The sequence below is a fragment of the Haliotis rubra genome, unplaced genomic scaffold (genome assembly GCF_003918875.1).
Source record: "Haliotis rubra isolate DU_JTF1 unplaced genomic scaffold, ASM391887v1 Scf54, whole genome shotgun sequence".
NCBI lineage: Eukaryota > Metazoa > Mollusca > Gastropoda > Lepetellida > Haliotidae > Haliotis > Haliotis rubra.
The window spans coordinates 1,926,747-1,948,215 of NW_025767235.1; the positions used below are offsets into that span (position 1 = coordinate 1,926,747).

General features: G+C 40.6%; 1 pseudogene; it reads left to right on the forward strand.

The window, feature by feature from the left end:
• LOC124253353 overlaps window positions 1-19,952 on the forward strand; it is a 93,887-nt pseudogene extending 73,935 nt beyond the window's left edge.
• Window positions 19,953-21,469: the final 1,517 nt, after the last annotated feature.

Consider the following 21,469-nt stretch of genomic DNA (forward strand, 5'->3'; position numbering starts at 1 on the left):
ATATTTGTAGCTTTTTTAACGACATATAATTAGATACGGAATATCTGTATTTGTCTTGTTAGCATGCATTAAACGGACACTAAAGTCACCCTGTTTTCAAGTAGGGTTACTCCAGTTTTTGTAGAAAGAATACTTTAGGGGGTCGAACCATTTGGGGTTTGTACCATGTGACCCAAGACTATTCAGACATCTATTTTTTTTATACGAGAAGAATCTGATTATTCGGTAACGTGTAATTTATCTAGATTCATTATATACTACTAAGTACGTACTAAGCACATATGGATGAAATAGGTGTGCTTGTCTTAATTGGAACAGTAAGAAACTAAGACTGTCTGAGAAATTGATACTCTTAAATCTGAAAGAGCCTTCAAAGACAATTTCTAACAATATACTCCAGTTTTGGCATGGTTGTTTTTTCTTTTAAAGATATGCGAGTTAAGATGTACGAATTGTACAATAGGCCTCCAACATGGAGACTTGAGTGTGGGAAAGCAAACAGCAGTGCAAGTGATGATTTGAAAGAATGTCTGTGGTAGCAATGGCGGACAGTCCTAGCTCGCTGCAGATTAACTGCTTTGCACAATAGATACGCTGGTAAACACCCAGATTAAAACCCGCCAACATAGTGGCTGCTTCATTACGTGTGTGGGCATCACACGTCTGAAGGCGAATAATGAGGACAGTCTCTCAGTATACGGTTTTTGTCTTCCAAGAACATTACTGTCTGAACGTATTCTTAAGTAAACACTTTACATAGCGCCGTCTTAAGACTCGCCTCTATGGTTAAATACGAAGACTTGACCACACCCATTTCTGATTTCTTCAGACTTGCATCTTACTTCCAATAAATTGTGCCTGAGAATTTTGGTGGGGAATTGTTGTATCAATGCTAAAATGAGGTCTTCGGAAATATATATCGAAGTTATTTACCGTTTTACATATTTGAGCACTACAACCATCAGGACACGGGCCTTTCTTCCCTCAGTGTGGACACTGTATTCTAGGAATACATATCTTATCGGGACTATGGTACAATACAGCTTTGACATGACATAATGGCTTGAAAATATAAATATGTTTTTTAATATGATATTGGGTTTTTTTGACAGTTAACGAAGTTTACAATGAATTTGCTCTTATTCTTTTAAATCCCATTCAATATGCAAATGACGCAAATTTATTGATAATCTGAAATAGATGAAAAAAATTCTTTCAAGTGAATACGTTCTGAAAATGATATATTATATTTCCTAAGATGATCCACCGAATTGTATCTGGTAACTATTTGCAATGTCCAAGAGTTGAGATGCTGTGGCCAGGACAGTGTTTAACTCCACCAGCCCTTGTTGACTCGTCCGCTGCCGCAACACCGCGATTAGTTATCGAGATAATAGTATGAAATTTGCACCTGTTCTGTGGTATTTACTTTCGCTGAACATGCAGTGTTATTTAACCTGCAAAGTTCAGAGAACAATTTGTGAAGCCTGACTTAATGTCAGTTACCATGAAAGGAAGGAATTCGAATACTGTAACAGTCCGCGAATAGGAGAGCAACTAACCTGTTTCATGTTGTTCATACTTGTAAGAACAAATGTTCATTTGAGAGACAGAGGTTTTATCCACCTGCTTTCAGATATGCGTCATTAATAGCGCCATGCTTAACGTGGCTTCCATTCCGTTAAACTTGGCCAGCGTTAACGGGAAACAGTGGGTAGGTTAGTGATTTGCGTGTTCTCTGGTGATGCTGAAGACCAAGGTTCGATTCTTCATATAGGTGCTGGGGCGGTGGGGTAGCCTAGTGGTCAAAGCGTTCACTCGTCACACGGAAGACCCAGGTTCGATTCCCCACGTGGATACAATGTGTGAAGCCCATTTGTAGTGTCCCTCGCCGTGATATTGCTGGAATATTGCTAAAAGCGGTGTAAAACTAAACTCACTCACTCATATAGGTGCTATTCGAGAAGGCCTTTGTTGGTGTCTTCAGCTGGAATATTATCGAAAGCGGAATAAAACCAAAGTCACTCACTCACTCACCCGGCACTGATACCCACGCTAGGTTTTATGGAAGGGAAAAACGTCTACAAACTAGGTAACATAAAGCTGACACACCCTGATGAACACTGAGCATTATTCATTTTGGTTTTATATTTGTTTGTTCTTTATACTTAGATAACATGTATTTATTTGTTTTGTTTACTCATGTGCTTATATTGTGTTACACAGATCCCACCACTTGCCTTTCACGATCAAAACCTCCTTAAGACAAGAGAGGTATAACTCCTTAGAACCAGCATATAACCCATAACCTGTAGTGACATAGAACCATAGTCTCACACTAGTACCACTGACATATATAACCTATTATATCCTATATCCTACCTTTCTTTTGCCTTTATGTATCCTCTTTGTACACCCTTCAGTTTGTATATATACACCTCAGCTTCCCATATATACATATACTGAGGGAAACAAATAAGGTAATACCACTCCATGGCAGTGTTCCTTTATTTATTCTCAGACTTCCTCCCACAGCGCTATGTGGTGATGAAAGCTGGTGATGAAAACTGGAAAATATTAAAGGAACGCTTGCATTTTCCTGTGTTCCTTTATTTCTTTCTCTCAGTATATATACGATCACACATGTTTCGCAACGGCTGGTAGAGTAGCCATGTGGGGTGAGCGTTCGCTAATCATGCGGAAGACCCGAGTTCGGTCGCTAACATGGGTACAGTATTTGAGACTCATTTATGATGTTCTGGGCCATGCTATTGTGGTACTATTGGTGATATTGCGTAAACCAATACTCTCTCTCACACTTGCATCAGATCCTTGTCATCATTGGGTTGGCTGTGTTAGGTTATCGAACTTGAAGTAAATACTGATTCATTATTCTAGCATTGATTTACAAATATTCATTGGAAGGTCAACCTTTAAACCAATCAGTAAGTTCCATTTTGGAGGAAATACAGGCAAAGTAGAAACATGTGTTTTGCGCATAAAAATTGCCACTAATGTAAGCATCTAGGCAGAGCGTTTTCTGAAATTCATTTTACAAATGATGCGTATTACCTTATTACCATTGTCTAAGTAATGAATGATTGTGAATAGTCGGTGTCCACGGACTGATAACCCTGTGGTACTCATATTCCTCAAACACTTCAGTCCTTGCATATTGAGTTAACATGGCAATTAAAAAAGCCATAAAAACACTTTGTATCGCCACACGGAAAAGTAATTCCATTCGAACTCCCACGTCGCCAGTTTCCCACACACTTCAGTACATTTTGTTCCCTACTGCGGAGAAACAGTGATGTAATTAACTAAGAATGTCTTCGTAATTCCATGCCCAACAGTGTCCTACACGCCACACCCTGGTTGTTATGGCAACTGAGTTCTGTCTCCACCGCCTCCTTGTTTGCTTGTCCCTCTCCTGATCTCAAGGCTTCAATCATTAAATCTTTTAATCCCGTGTTGAGGAATAAGACAGAGGCCAAGTTAGCATAGGACTTGTGCTGTCTTTAAAATACTTCTAAATGAGCCCATTCACCTATCTATGCCAAAGCGTAACAGCACCCCTAACAGTAGGGTCGCGATATGAAGGCTCCAAGAGCGAGCATTATAAGGTAACTAATGATTCTTTACTCTGATCTATCATTATAGGTTTAACTTAAAGGAAGTACTACGCATCAAAACAAACGTCTACCATTTCAGACATATGTTTAAGATGCGGCTGTGATTATTAAGGGGCAATAGGAGTTCACCTTCCCTGTTACAGACATTTCTGAAGGCTTGTTATGTAATGACTCTTCTCTGTATAGGAATACATATCTTTTCTGACGCCTTCTTTCTATGCTTGAAACTGTTTTTCTCTCTTAGCTTATTTCTACTGACTGACATAGTGAGCATGTTATCATCTCACACAATCCCTTATACTTTCCTGTGTGTTTGAGTTTATTATTATCATTTCCCATTAATTGTAAGAATATAAAGAAATAATGTACTCACTTGTTGCTCAACATTGACGACTTATGCTTTTATATGACCTTTCCAATATTACAGTAAAAGTCAATTCCAAGAATGCTGATAATACGTTTAAATCTTATTTTATTTTACCTTGATTATTTATATTTTTTAATTGAAGTGTTCATACAAGTTACTCCAAAATGTGTGATATTGTGTGTGATATTATTTACTTGGAAATACGAAACCGTTTGATAATATTTCAATTATACATTTTCATGTAACAATTTCTTTGTGTGTTTTCAGTTTTCAACCGTGGGATGTCTTTAAGACAGTATCTAGGCGCAGTGAGACGATATATGAAACCACAACAAATTGGTTTGAAGTCGCTGCCAAAACTCTCAAAGTATTTGCGTACCTGTTCATATTCCTGTGTGTCCTGTCCAGTGCCCTGGCCAGCAAGGGCAGTCTACTGTTGATGACCCATGCTATAGGCAATTCTAGCAAGGTATGTGACTCTGTTAATCTGAGTTAGCGCCATAGTCAATTTACCTTGCTATATAATTAATATCTATTAATTTCATTACCGAATGTAAGATACTCCAGGTCGGTGTTGTATGCGGCGATATAACAAAGTTATATTATATGAGTTTCTATGTTAACGATATGTAACATATGATATGTCAGTATCCTTTGTGACATTATATTAATTTTACTTTATGAGAGTGATGTGTCAATGCTACATTATGGAACTATGTTATATGTCAATATTACATGCTTTCAACTATAAAGGCTTCATTATGTAGCTATGTTAAGTATATATCTATACTAAACCTCGTAATATATGATGTTATATCTCGCATAGACTATATATCAATACGTCTCCAATATAACTACATCTCAAAGCTATATGTCAATGTGATATTATATACGTTACCATATATCATATTTTGATGCATTCTATATCGGCTGCCATGTGTGTTCCAGGGCTGGGAGAACCGCGACCGATGGGTCTACATGGTCATAGCAGTAGTCAGTGTTCCCTACCTAGTAACCTTCTTCGAATGTCTCTTCAAGTCTATGTTCGGAAATCTTCCCAGACCGTCCATTGGAAATATAGCATGGGTATGTTCAACAACACAAACAGTTCGCTCTATGTGTGTAACTGTTAGATGCAGGAAGTAAGGATATGGCACTGGTTTTGTGAAGGTGTCAAATTAGTCAACACTAAGAACTGAAAAATAATCCTATGGTTTGCTCAAAGATAAAATGCAGTTAAAGCGATATATGAAAACACAGTAAATGCTTTGAAGTCTGAGTACAAATTATGGTGATATTATATACAATGTTTTTTCGTCTTTTGAATACATTAAATATTAAATACATTTAATTTAAATCTAATTCTGATAATGGTTACCAGTTTCTGTAATTCAGAAACGTTGGATTCAAAATGTTATTTTACAATCACTTAAAACTAAGAACAAAAGAATTTATCTTACAATCATTCAAAACTAAGAAGAAACAATCACCCTCCCAAATTGTTACAGCGTTATAAGGTGATGATAAATACAAATTAATTATTTAGTGTTATCATAACGATATGGCATTGTAAAAATTAGCTGTGCTTTTATCCTCTGTATGATGATATACAAAGTAATGCATAAACATCTTTTTTCGATTAACCCAGCACGAACATAAATTATATTTGATACCTGAAATCTCGGGTATCCTCCTCTCGGAAGTTAATCATCATTGGCTATGTTTCACATTGTATTACGTTTCCAACATCTTTTTCAGATCTTGTTCATGGAATCCCTCCACTCCTTCGGGCTGAGCCTGCTGGTGTTCCGGGTGTTGCCTTGTCTGGACACAGTCCGATGTCTCCTTCTGATGAACGCTCTCTGCACGGTGCCCTCCATCCTCAGACTGTTCGCTACTAAGCGTTCCGAAGACAACCGGCGGAAGGTCACCACCATCATCCTGGACTTCCTGGCCGTGCTCATGCAGCTGTCGGCCTTCGTCATAGTTCTGGCCTCCATGAAGTCTGAATGTGTGAAGGAAACTGATATTGATGATGACGCTATAACACTCGACTCGCAGACCCCGAAATATGAAGCCCCAAAAAGTCTTCCCCAGACTGGTGATTCGCCCTGGTCCTCCACCTACGCTCTGTCCGACATGTCCTGGGAGATTCCTTTGGCTCTGTTGCTCCTTTCTACCAACTGGTGGGAGAACTTCGTCGACAAGGATGTCCGGCTTGGATGTCTGGAGATCCCCGTGAAGGACTACAAGGATACACTCCACCGTGTCCGCGTCAAATCCTACCTAGTTGCAAGTCTCTGGAAAGTTGGTCTTACATTCGGATTTGCCTTTCTCCTGATCCCAAATCTCAGTATGGTCCATATCGCCTTTGGCTCCCTGTTTGAGACACCCGCCGAGATTACCATGTCGAACGCCAGCACCGTGTCTTCCACCATGCTACCCATACAAGTGACAACAGCGCCACCTATCTCTCTCACCGACCAACCAGGTGGAGTGTCGAAGGGTGGAATTGAAGAAGAACACTTCATGTTGATGGAACGACACAACTGCTCTTTCCAAAACAAATCCATGGGTGCTCAGAACGAAACCGTTTGCGATACCAAATACGTTGACCCTTGGCGTCAATGGTGGCCATACATGCCTCTTCTCCTCCAAATCGTCTCTACTGGCTTGTGCTACTACTTCGCTCGACTGGCGTGTAAACTATGCATGCAGAGGTTCTCTTTCGCTATACCGCTGAGTCTTGCTACCCCGGTGTCTGTGGCTACCATCATCACCGTGTGTTACCTCAGACCCGAGAGGACGGAACTGGTCAAAGACTTCTTGACATTTGCCTGTACTGGGCATGGGCCGGAGAGAAAATGGTTAATATGGCACCTTGGATTAGGCTTTGGTCTTTGGTGGGCCTCCCAGCTGTGGATAACAAGATATATCTGGACTCCCAAAGCCCCAAGACTGGCATTTACGGAAAGGTAATAAGTTGTAACTCTCAACACAAAAAAGCAAGAAAATGTTGTTCAAACGATTAAAGATTCATCTAGTTGTACCCACCGACATGTATTTGTGTCGATGTGAAAGTCTGACGGCAACAGGTTAATCTTTATTCTGACGAATGTGGTTGTTTAGTTATCGTAACGTTTGGTAATGATATAAACGACACAAGTCAAAATATTCGTTTCTCTGACACCGCGCTTTTACTCCGCAGACTATTCATCCTGCCGATGTACTGTGGCGCCCTCATTGAGCAGTCCCTGCTGCTGAACCGGCGTCGGAACGACAAGGAACGTATTCTCAAGGAGATGGCTTTCAACGACGATGCCTCAATGGACAGCAACTCCACCGACGCCATGCGGAAACAACGTGAACAGATCGTTCCCAAGATCTACGTGTGCGCTACAATGTGGCACGAAACGGAAAACGAAATGACGCAACTACTCAAATCTTTATTCAGGTATTCAAAATGATCCAGATTACAAATAATGGAATGTTGAGCAATTTGATTTAACGAACAACCTCGGTTATCCCACAAAACAGACTCCATTGGGCGTAAAGGGTAAAATAACGGTAAAATACAAAATAGGGATCAATGAAACTCAGTGGAGACACCAGGTGTTCAAAGGTGTACACATGTAATAGTCCTAAGCTTCCACAACCGAAAAGGTCAAACAGTTTACACAAACGCAAAAACTACTTGTTGGCATGATATTCACCAACGGCCGTGATCTAGGCATTTGTACACTTGAATCATGGGGATTCAATCAGAATCTGGTATTCCCTTGTTGAATTGTCATTTTTGTAGCTCTACTAATCCTCCAATGGATGGAAGCCCTGTTCTAAACGTAAATACTCTGGCAGCCATCAAACAGCCATAGTCATGTAACGTAGCGTGGTTTGCCTGTCTCTATGACAGTACGGATGGATTATCAGCATCACTAGTGATGGTGATGTAAGATGTGGCGCTGTGAGGGAGATACAGTTATTATTCCCCGACTTACTGGAGACACGTGAGACAGATCACGCAAGGCTCTGGTCTGTGTCTCTTAGAATTCCCTAAAAGACCCCAGATTATAATGACAGTGTCAAAATGCTTTGTCTCCTCTTCAAACAAACTTATTACTCTGCTTGCCAACACAAACATAACATTGCCCCTTACACTTGAACACCGACTTGAGTGTAGACTCCCACAAGCTGGGGATTTCACAAAAGTTACCTTGACTCAGAAACGTTAGGAAGGTCGTGATTCCAGAGTGAACCCGTCAGTTTATCTTGACGCCTCATCGGCAATGTTGCATCGACTCGCTGCATCTGAATTCCTGGTATCAAATATTTCCCACCGAAACCAATCTCCACAACCCCACGAGGCTCATTTACTGGAGCCAAAAACAATTCTACTCGAAATAAGTAAGGGACTACCCGATTCTTTCATATTACCATAGTGTACCTGTCCTGGGATTCAGATTAACTGTAGTGACATGAACGAACCGGGTGGTCCTTAATGTCTTTGTAGTATGTGTATGGGAATCTGTCCTTTAAACACCGACAGTTATTATCTTTCCTACAACCGCAGAGAGCAATTAATTACCAAGAACACTGTGAAGGGCAAATTCATTATTTCTCGCCCTCCGTCATTTTACGTTATCTAAACCAATCTATATCTGTTATCTTATTTGTTTCTGTTTCTGAACATGAATTGTTTCTAAGTGTCATTAGATCCACAATCGAATAAAAGCGAGACACCTATCCATAGTTATAACGAATGTCTGCTTTTAGCAGAATCTATTGTATGAGTCCGACCAAATTATAAGCAGGATTCTTAATGCAAAATAGAAATTAGCTTAAATAGAAAGTGTAATACCAAATATGACATATGTTATATAATCGTCTGTTTGGTGAAAACTGAAATTGAAATATTATTTGTAGCCAGCAACTTCTTGAAGAAACAACAAGTAAAGTGAAGTTTTCTATTTCGATTGTGTAATTTTTTTATCAAACTTGTAATTTTGTGTTAATGTTGTTTGAAAGTCATCATGACCATGTATTTTTGCTTGTGTTTCAGGCTTGACATTGACCAGAGTGCTCGCCGCAATGCTCAGGACTACTTCAACGTTCAAGATCCGGATTATTACGAATTTGAAGGTTTGTTCAAAACCCATTTCATGTTTCATTGTCTTCTTCCTCATGGATGTATCACGGGAAGGTTTTTTACTCTGTAATCCTCAATATTCAAACCACAGTGACTCATAATAACTAAATCTTGGGCAAACCAACCAGTAGTCGATGGCGTGACCAGGATCTATGTCGTGAAGGTACGATAACACACAGTCAGACATTTCTCACAACGTAGCCACCGGTTTCTACTTGTAATCTGCTCAAGGCCAAGGGTACCTGGAATCCCCAGATATCGGTATTACAATTGAGTTGAGTTTTACGCCGCACTCAACAATATTCCAGCTATATGGCGGCTGTATTACAAGGTTGTTTATTGGCAGCTCGACCATACAGAACAACTAGACATAAACCGTCGACCACATCATACACTGATATCTGGTAGTAGATAAAAGTGAAAAAAAAAAAAAAAAGTATATTATTCAGCGATGTATTTGCTACCGTAGCATATGTAGTTTCAACTTAATAGGGTGGTGGGGTAGCCTAGTGGTTAAAGCGTTGGCTCGTCACGCCGAAGATCCGGGTTCGAATCCCCACATGGGTACAATGTGTGAAGCCCATTTCTGGTGTCCCCCGCCGTGATGTTGCTGGAATATTGCTAAAAGCGGCGTCAAACCAAACTCAGTCAGTCAGTCAGTCAGTCAGTCCAACTTAATAACGTTTTGATAACGTTTGTCTATTGTTTTCAAGTGTAACCTTCGTTTTCCTGTCGGTTTATGTTTTACCTTCATAATAACCTGAGTATGAAATTGTAACTAGACGGTAAATATTTTGTATGTCTAGTTCATGTATATTGAACATCCGTACATTGCGACGTTCGAAGCGGATAACGTTACGCCATGTTAATTCACAGCATAAAAATTCTTTTTAAATTTGCTTTGTAAGTTGTGCTAATTTTCGAACCGAATCAGTCTCTTTCGAACTGTTGAATTACACCCATAGAGTCTGGCCGTGGCAATATTTGGCATTGCCTGAATCTGTGAGGTAACCGACACAGTCTGAGACTCTGCGGCATAGATATCTGGGGCCAAGGGCTCACATGCTGCGACTTGTTAAGTCAATATGAGTCTAATTGATCTTTACAACAGTACTAACGCGCACATTAAGACATTAACACAACAGGCAGGGGTTAAGTAACATTGTTTTAAACGGGGATGTATTCTTGAGGCATATATAATCTTAATTATGAACTTTGAAGAATACAACAAATATATGATTTCCCACACCAACCTGTTATTATCAAAATATACTGGGAAGTAAAAGACAGGGATAATTTAACCTGTTAAAATATAATTCCAGTCATTCATCAAATGGCTGTATATATAAATTGTCAACGATAAAAATAAACAGTTTCGATTATCCGACAAAACAAATTCATTTGGGAGTAAAATGAGAAATAATGGTGAAAATTGTATCAATGGATCGCTAAAACTCCAAGATGACAGCTGGTGTCCTGATTATGGTCAACTGTAGCCTATAAACACCACTCGGTATCACGGGGTATGAAGGACAATGTCTCGGTACGACAGTGTCTTAGTACCACACATAGTTGATGACAATATTCCATCATTGATATTTCAGCGCACATCTTCGTTGATGACGCCATGGATTACAACGACAACGACGAATGGATGCCCAACATGTTCGCCAGACAACTCGTCGAATCCATTGATTGGGCAGCCAGGTAAATAACGTCATGTAGTAGTTTCAGTAGCTCCCTAAAACAATACGTGGCATTTTACATACAAGATTCCACTTGATGGCAGCGGACCCTCTTTAAAAGGGACGACACTTGTCCTTCAGAATGGGCTGTTTTAGTAGCGCCCTGTAGCGGTAACTTACGTTATATTTAGTATAAATTAATCCAAGTACATATTACTCGAGAAACGATGTTTCTAGACTTTTATTAATTTCCGCTACTTCAGTGATAGGTGAACACATTGTGGAAAGGTAACTTATACGTTGAATCAAAGCACGATGTGGTAGATAACACATCCCTATTGTGTTATAAAGTATGTGCCATCTCCACTGACACTAATAAAGGAAGAATTGTAAGTGTTGGAATATATAAAGAAACAAATGTCCTTGGCAGGGTGTAATATTTTACTCAGGGATAGCTCACCACAGTATCACAATCTACGAAGATATAGAAAAATCCTTAGCTGGTAAGACGGCAGCAAGGTTTATCATGTTCATTTTTGAAACTTTAAAATGCTTAAAAGCAAAATGAAATAACGTCTTTCTTCATGTACGTAAGTACAACTTAAGCCCCCAAAGCGTTCGAGAATCCCAGATTTCATGACCCTAAGAGATCACAGAAAAATGTGTTTTTCACAGTAAAGCACATTTGTGCCATCAAGGTGTAGCAATGCAGCCGGAGTGTGGCTAGTTAAGTCTGGACACACACACTAGGATCCCAGTAACCTAGAGAGACCGAGAAGCCTCAGAATCCGAGCTTCAGTAGACGGCGCATCGTCCTGCCTCAGGGCTATGTTTACGAACTAGGCGGACCGCTGTATAGCGCTACAAAGAGAATGATGTGTAATGTAAATAAATCTCAGGCAAACAAAAGTGTAGGCTATTTGTTCGGCAGGCTGCGTGTAACTGCTGGCTTTGTCAGTTTCGTTTATTTTAAGGGCAGATGAGTAGGCAGCACAGGGATCTTTGATTGCTGTTATGTCTTGCAGGCAGCTGGTACGCCCTTGGACGCCTTATAAAGTATTGGAAACTTCAATCTGCCAAGGCAAAATTCTTTTGATACTGAAATTTCAATATTTTCTGAATATCGGTGATAGTTTGGACATTAATTCAATATTTAGAATACTTGATCTCAAGAGTATATATTCATTTGAAAGGGTAGCTTAAGTATAGGATTTTGTTAACTCCTAGTTTTTAAATAGTTTCCATGGTAAAGCGGGTGTAGGGGCTTGTATAGAAACTAATTCCTGTTCTACATCATGTTTACTTTGAATTAAATAACCGTAAACTGTTCTTGGGTTAGAAATGTAAATATCTATGTTCAAGGGACCTTGTCAATTTGTTCAGATAACGTTAGTGGGTGGAAACATCGACAGCAGAAAGAGAAGACAAATATTCTGAAATATATAAACCTGTTTTCTGTACCTTGTAGTGGTGCTGTACACGTCACCAGGTCATAGTGACATAAATACTAGACACACTGAAATTGACATGCTTCTTTAACATCACACATCAAAGTTAAGATATTTTTATGTTAATATTTAAGTTGAATTTATCAAATGATGGAAACATAATGTACACTATTGTCACTATACTGAAAGATCTGTTCTTACGAAATGGTGAATCAATGTAAGCAAATACTCAATAATGTATGTGACTAAGAAACTCTGTGTGACAATGACTGATTTTATCCCACGTAAGATGTGTCTATCAGTGTATGCATTCAAACACTAGAAGGGAGCATCCATTGTTTTTGTGTTTTTTCTTGACAAATATTTGACAGTGACTGTGTGGGGGTCTGAAAAGGATTTATCAAAGCAAACGAACACAACCCTGGTGATGGGACAAGGGTTTATCATGAACATTGGGCCTCCAGTGCTTCTCACAAACTATCGTACTTCGGATTCCAGGCCACTGGGGGTTGATCTCTAGATTTGCTCGAAAAAATAGGATGGTAATAGTTCTCAGGGTTAAGGCAATTCAAATGTCCAGACACAGCTTAAAGTAAGAAATACTCTTGTATCTTGTGAACGGAACTAGAAACTGAATCGTTTCATTCTGGCTTTTACAAATAATAATATATGTCTACTGACTGACTGACTGAGTTTGGTTTTACGCCGCTCTTAGCAATATTCCAGCAACATCACGGCGGGGAACACCAGAAATTGGCTTCACACATTGTATCCATGTGGGGATTCGAACCCGGGTCTTCGGCGTGACGAGCCAACGCTTCAACCACTAGGCTACCCCACCGCCCTAATAATATATGTAACTATTAACAATAATAATAATATATAATATTGATACATTAAGTAAAACTACAGGACTTAATCTACAGCTGCTAGGAAGATCTGATATAATATAGCCCTGCGATTCAACAAGGCTTGCTTCCGGTAAATATGTTAATTGATAAAACTATATACTATTTCCCTGAAAGCTTTACCTAGCATTTTGTTGACATGGAATACTAATGGCAAGTGTGATGACCTCACGTTTGGTGATCTAGAATATGACAAAGATGACGGTAATTCAGCATGGATGTAGACTCAGTCAAATGTACATCTTTGTGATACAAACCAGGTAGATTAACACGTGTTTATTCATGAGAAATCTGTCGATGTTTCAACTATCTTAACCGTGCTTTTGACCCCTGATCGTTCCCTGCCAGTTTGGAAGTGGACATTGTAACCCCAGCATTGTGTGAGACGAGTAAACATGATCCCCCAGTAGCTTGGGACAAGAATGTCAACGATCGATCACGGAGGCAAGGACCGGCATCCAGTTTGTTATGACTAAATATTTGATAGAGAAAGAAAACATTTGATTGCAAATTTTCACGCCTTGGATCGAAAGATTTTTTTCAAATACCATTTGGCCGAGCCAGGTGTTGAAGACGTCCTTTTTCTGACGTCACATTCCCGTGCTCCTCAACAGGCGATTGTTTAAGGTTAGCGCGAAAACTCTGATCATATTTGTCATCTTGTGAATCATTCGGGATGAATCTCAGTCCAGTGGTTAATTGTCCTGGAGGAATGTTATAGACGGCCGGGAATGGGGGTTTTTAGTCCCCGACCTTTGTATGTGAAAAGTTTGATTTTTGAAGTATTCAATTAGTGTGTTGCCCTAGTGGGTATTACGTTGTGTCAATACTGGCAGGCACGATTAGCATAATGTAAACAGGGCCAAACACTGACACCGAGACTGATTGTTTTACCACGTTACGATAGACACAGTCTGCTCCTGGCGTTAATGTGATTAAACTAAAAATTATGAAAAGGGGCTCACAAATATAATCATATGATAAAAATCTTTGAATAAATATGTGAAAATTTTGGTCTCGGTTATTCACTATATGTGTCAAACAGCCGGATGAAGAGGTGAATTTAGAAATGATTAGAAAATAGGAGTAACATATACTTCGTTAAGGCAATAGCTATGATTTAATGTCATCCCAATACCCACAAACACACAGATACAGGAGAATGTAAATGCCAACATATAAACGCGCAAACACCGTTCATGCGAATAGACACAACAAGGATGTATTACCACATGAACACCTACATGCTAGTGGACACAGACAGGGGTAAATGTCCCCACATAAACACAAACCAAGTCGCCAGAAAGAAATTGTTCAGTTAATTTCCCTGATATGAATAAAATATGACCACCGACATCTTGTGTACATATGGAATACATGTAAGTTCCTATTATGCCTGTTAGCCTGATTAGGCAAAATGATTTCATTTCCATTTCAGTTCGCTATCAATTCTTAAGTCCCAATATTGATGTTTTCCCCTCCTTTCGAGTGCTTCTTAACTCACATAAGACATCTCGGATAAACACCGGAGTCGACTGAAAAGAATCCCCGAAGACTCGAGCAAAGGCGGTGTATCAAAATATTTTTACAGCATGAACTTTGTGCTAAATATATCTCTGCTTGCTTTCAGTCAAATTCATGAATCTGAGATCAAGCTGATGCCCCCAGTGAAAATCCCCACCCCCTACGGCGGTCGTCTTGTATGGACCCTCCCTGGGGAAACTTGTTGATTGCCCATTTCAAGGACAGGCTGAAGATCAGACACAAGAAGAGATGGTCACAGGTACGTGTTGTATAAAGACAAAACTATTTACAGTCTGAAAATAACTTCAAATAGAAGACCCTTATGAATGTTGCCAAAGACCTTAAATACAAACACCAACAACGTTTACTTGTATAATGAACGGTCAATGTACACTTAAAATGAATCAGTAATAATTTGGTACAAACACATCATGAGAACCTTCCTTGTGTATATTTCTCATGTATGTGTTAATCCTTGCAGGTCATGTACATGTACTATCTCCTTGGTTACCGTCTCCTGGGCCAACAAGACGACCTCCACGGAAGCAGTTCAACTCTGGAACGAGAAGAGAAATGGAGAAACTCAGCCAGTCATTTCGTGAAAGGAAACCTGTTCAAGTACATCCCTGAGAAAGTCCTAGTACAGGTGAGGGGGGTCACATTCAGGCACCGTTTACACGGAAATTACGAACACTGTTAATTCGGAAGACTAAGAAAATTTACATGCATGTACATTCATAAAAAAAGATAATTCCCTGTTCTGACCAACCCGTGAAGATCTGGGTCAGAATTGGTCTTCGGTAACCCATGTTTGTGGTAAGAGGCGAATAACGAGATCGGGTTGTCAGACTCGCTGAGACATGTCATCGTATCCAAGTAACGTAGATCGATGCTGATGCTCTTGATCATTGGAATGTCTGGTCCAAACTCGATTACTTACAAACCGCCGCCACATAGCTGGCATATTGCTGGTTGCGGCGTTCAACAACAAACAAACACTTGTCCTGACCTTTCCACAATTTGGAGATTTTTATCTGGACACGGGATCACAACTGTGACCAAATATATATTCCACACACACATACAAAATGTTATTTTATTTTTACAAATGTTTAACACGGATTGGGATAATCACTGTAAACTAACACCTGCATTTGTCTGGTGGTAGGCTGAGAACACATTCATACTGGCCCTGGATGGAGATGTGGACTTCAAACCTGGCGCTGTCCAGCTCCTGGTGGACAGAATGAGGAAAAGCAAGAAAGTTGGAGCTGCCTGCGGACGAATCCACCCCATCGGATCAGGTATGTGACCGGGGAGCTGATCCTGTCAATGCAAATCCCTAGACAGATGTTATATATCATCTCAACGTCTCTCTAACGGGCTTACATGAACCTTGACCACATGTATATCACACAACACGCAGTCTGAAGCTTCTCCTTGAGCTTCTCCTTGAAGAATAAATGTTGACTGTCGATGTTTTTTCTCCTAACATTTTCAGTAACGTCGCATATTTTCTTCGCAGGTCCTATGGTTTGGTACCAGATTTTCGAGTACGCTGTTGGTCATTGGCTTCAAAAGGCTGCCGAGCACATGTTGGGGTGCGTTTTGTGTTCACCTGGGTGCTTCAGTTTGTTCCGTGGATCTGCTCTAATGGACGACAATGTAATGAGGACCTATGCTACCCGTTCCAGTGAGGCCAGACACTACCTGCAGTACGATCAGGGTATGCACACATATCTCATGAACATCCCCTTGATTATCTCAATGAACACTTCCGTGTGAAAGTAAGATAGTCATTGGCCACATGATCCGTTTTGAAACAGGGCTTCATTTCACAATGTTTATGCTTTCGGATGACATAAACCTTTGAGCATTGGTTTGAATCTGTTAGATTCACCTTGAATCTGTTAAATTGGGTTGTCATTGTTACACTCGAATGTTTAACGTCAACTATATTTTGGCTCAGTAATATAATTTACATGCTATTCAAAGCGGCTTTAAACCCAACTCACTCAATGACTAGAAATATCTATTTCTTGTACGTAAACGTTTTTTTATTAATTCACTCATGTCATCTTCTGTGCAGGTGAGGACCGATGGTTGTGTACACTGATGCTGCAACAAGGATACAGAGTGGAGTACTGTGCCGCCTCAGACGCTATGACACACGCACCTGAACGATTCAAGGAGTTCTTCAACCAGCGTCGTCGATGGATTCCTTCCACTCTCGCCAACATCATGGACCTACTACAGAGCTACCGAACAACTATCAACATCAACGACAACATCTCCTACCTGTACATGGGATACCAAGGTCTGTTGATGCTGTCCACCATTCTCGGACCTGCAACCGTTTTGCTTATGATGGCTGGTGCCTTCAACGCTGTCATGCGAACCAGTCTCTGGCAGTCCTACATCCTGGCCGTTGCTCCATCTGTCTTGTATCTCATCATCTGCTTCATAGCCAAAGGCAGTATGCAGTTGAACATAGCTGCCATCATGAGTGCGGTCTACTCCTTGCTCATGATGGCTGTGGTAGTGGGAACACTGGTTCAGATTGCAGAAGATACCATCGTCAGTCCCAACGCCGTCTTCTTGCTGATGTTGCTGGCAATCTTCATCATATCGGCGTGCTTCCATCCGCAGGAGTTTATTTGTTTGATACCAGGGGCTCTGTACTTCCTGTGCATCCCCTCCGGCTACGTTTTGTTGATGATCTACGCCATGTGCAACCTCCACGTCGTCTCCTGGGGAACCAGAGAAGTGGCAACTCGAGTCCCGGGACCAAAGCCACCAGAGATGCCGAACGCCAAGAACAATCAAGCCAGTTGGATGTCCTTTTTCACCAGGCATGAAGACGACAATGCGTGCTGCAGTGGATTTGTTCGGTTCTTCAGACGGATCTGTGGCGGAAGACACCAGGATCTCAATACTGAAATTCTGAGGCAGGTGATTGAAAAACTGGATAAGGTTGAAGCAGGCATGCGTAATGTCGGTACAGGATTCCAGCATCAGCGGCGACGTTCGTCATCACGATCAAGAAGATCAAAGAGATCGAACAACATCAACGACATAGAAGAAGAAGCCGAACATGGGGATGCCTCTGCTACAACGACGTCTTCATCAGACGAGGAACAATACTTTGAAGAGGAACGGGACGAGTTAATCAATCCAAGATGGCTGGAAGACATGGGTCTAAGAAATGGTGAGGTGCAGTATCTGCCTATGAGAGAGATTGAGTTCTGGCAGAGATGTATTGCTAAGTACCTTCACCCTATACCATCGGATCGTGCTCATGAGGCAAAGGTTTCCCAAGACCTCAAGTCCATGAGAAACAATGTCGCCTTCGCCTTCTTCATGATGAATGCTTTCTGGATGATCATCATTTTCATGTTGCAAAGCGTCAAGGACAAAGTGAGTATCCCAATCCCTCGACCTGGTACCAAGCCACTCCCTATCGAACCTCTCGGTCTTGTCTTCCTCATCGTCTTCGCCTTCATCCTACTTCTGCAGTTCGCTGCTATGTTGCGACATCGTTACGGAACACTTCTCCACATCCTGGCCTCCACCGATCTCCGTTGCTGCAGAAAGCGCTACGATCCCAAGAAGCATATCCGAGAAGCCGTGGAGTACGCTCGCATGCTGCAGAGGCTGCGCGGTATTGATGAAGATCTGACTGATCAAGATTACGACTACAACAACCTATACTCTAGCAGTGGAGAATTTGGACCAACATCGGTTCCTCCAAGGCCATTTGAGGATAGCGACGTCCCTAACGCTTCCGCACAGGAGAATCCTTTCCCGGGAATGTTCGACAATCCCGCGTTCCAGCAAGAATCGACTCCTAATATTGAGGAGGGTGCTCCTGGCGAGACCACGACGGAGAAAAGGAGGAACCGCGCCCGAAGAAGCAGATCCACAATGGTAGATAAAAACAATACCTTGCGACGGGCGTTCGTTAGGCGGTACACCAAACTCCTCCGTCAGCACTCCGCGGATGTTAATACTGACTCCAACATGATGAACGGGGCTGGGGGCTCACTACGAGTCACATCTACAAGCAACGCCAGTCCTAAGAGAGAAACCGCTGAGGATCTGGTAGCCAGATTCAACAAGCTAAACAGGTGATAACCCCAATCTGTGACTAATCCCCAAAGTGATTACTGTGACAAACAAATGCATCATAAACCACGAACTGTATCAAAATGTAACAATGTTCTCCAAAAAAAAGTGAAATGGACGCCAGATGGTGAATAAAATGTGTCAAAGTCGTGGTTGTCATGGTGACACGAGATGATAATCTCAGACAACAGACAGGACTGATAAGTTTGCAGATACTGTGCTCAATGTTGTCAAGTACGTGGAAATAAGGTGATAGTCTTCCAAGAATATATAGGTATATGATGACCTACTCGTGGCACTCTCAGATCCACCATTGTACAGAGTCCACATCTGATGTGGAACTGGCCACAGGTCTTCCAAACCGAAGACGATAATCTGACCGCACGTGCAAAATGTATCGGACAATTGATATTGCACGTGAAGAGTTGTATATCTGAGTGGTTACATGACTATTCAAGTCTTTCACAAACGGAGACGATTATTTATTGTAAAATATATCAAATCCTTTTCCACTGTGTATCTTATAATAACTGTGCCTATACATCTGTAGTTCTTCCATTTGCCAATTGTTGATTATTATTGACGGTTAACTAGGCTATGTCTTAGATATTAATGTGTACATTCTCACGCTGTTAACGATGCCTTGCGTTAACCATGACTGTGTTGTCTCCTGTGGCCCAGTACTATGCATATATTATGATATTACCTTTCTTGGGTTGTAAATGATGTTAGCGTACATGACCATGACGACGCGAGTAGAGACTTTTATAACTTGTAAATTCTAGTCTGTTTTCAGCTTTTATACGAAAGTGCTTTTGTAAAGCGAATGGCCAATGTGAATTTATGACCTCCGGATACCATTCCCAGGGATCCAGTCCTACTGGGACCCCGGGGAAGGGACGGAAAGGTCTGGATCGATGTTATGATGTAGCCTTACTTGCCATTCGCATTTTTTTCACGTAATGTCTTTAATTTTTTGTAAATTATGATGAAACCCGCTTTTGTGACTTCGTTTGTTTGAGTCGTTGTACTAAATGTTAGCGTGTGAAACTGCTACGATGGAAATGTTATACGGTGATCTGCTCGAATTGTTTGAAATAAAATGTTATATTTATGCACTGAATTATGTTTCTTTATTTGTTTACAACCACGTGTTGCATCTGGCGAGTGAGTGAGTGAGTGAGTAGGGTTCAACTGCGCATGGGAAAACATTCCCTTATATGGCAGCATGTCAGTTATTGTGGGAGCAAAGCCGCAAATAACACATGTTAGAACACTAATGTAATGTAAGGAAAAACAATTAATTCTGGTTAGAACAGTTACTCAAAGATAGTGTGAGAAATTGAGCAGTAGCATACAGTTTTCTTGGTAATTTGACCATCGACTTTAGCCTCACAGGTGAAAATAGCATTTACACACAAACACATAATGCAAACCAAAGGGGCTTAACAACACCAAAAGGTATACCTTCGTTGAAAGAGGTCATCATTTGTTGGTATCTGTAGCTAATCATCACACTTGCTTTGTCATTACTCACCTGTTGCAAAATGTCAAAAATATGTGTCAAAATTGGTTTCTTGTTTCCCTCGTCTAATTTACATATTTCTATAGCTTTTTTCAGTTGTCTTCCTTTGGATTTGAACATATATCAGATTCTACATTTAGTCATAGTTTATATTCTGTACATCCCCCTACATCAAACAAAAGATAATAATGTCATTACTTAGTAATTGTGCAGGATTGAGGAACAAAACATTTTATATAAAAATAGAATTCATTTATTTCTAGTTCTCACAGAATTTTAGTTTTTAGACGTCATCGAGAACATAGATATGCGTACAAAGTTGACTCAGGACGACTGACGTATCCGTCAGATCATGGTACGGCAGGGGTACTCAATTGTCAATCATTAGTTTGCTTTTTACGCCCAACGGAATATGTTCCGACGGATAATCGAGTCCACTGAGTTGTACCATAAGCTTGATTTTTCAAGTGAACAATTGACATGCCTTTGCGAGTGTTTATGACGGGTGCCACTGGTGGGACAGGATACGCCCTCCTTTTGGCGTCGACACAATTTAACGCTGATTCATAAACACCTGCTTTACGATGTAGTGTGAGTCGTACAATGGACTCACTTCTGCTGATGATGGAAAGGATGTTGTCGCTTGTATCTGATGGCTTGGCCTGTTGATACAATGCTGGAAGAAACTGAATAATTCTAACCATTCTGGGAATCGATCACGTAATGTTAGCTATGGCACAAGCTTCGTTCCTACTACCAGAGAGCATAAAGTGCAGAGTTGTCATATTTAGAAAGCCGTGGTGTTTGTGGAGTAATATTTGTAGCAGCAACAGAGGGAAAGACAACAACGATACCTAATTTTGCTGAGTATACACATACAGCTATGCAATCTTATCAGCCAATATTTGATATTGTTTCAAGTGACCAATACCGTGCAGTTATTATTTGGATTCAAAGTTTTGTACTTTTTAATGTGGATTCATGTTTAGAGTTGATGTGTTTATTTCATTTGTTGGTACACATTGGACAAAGATTTATTACTCTTCAGGAAACACATTTTTCCCTCCAGGTATTTGGTCAGGCGGAATTTAAAAACCTAACAGCCA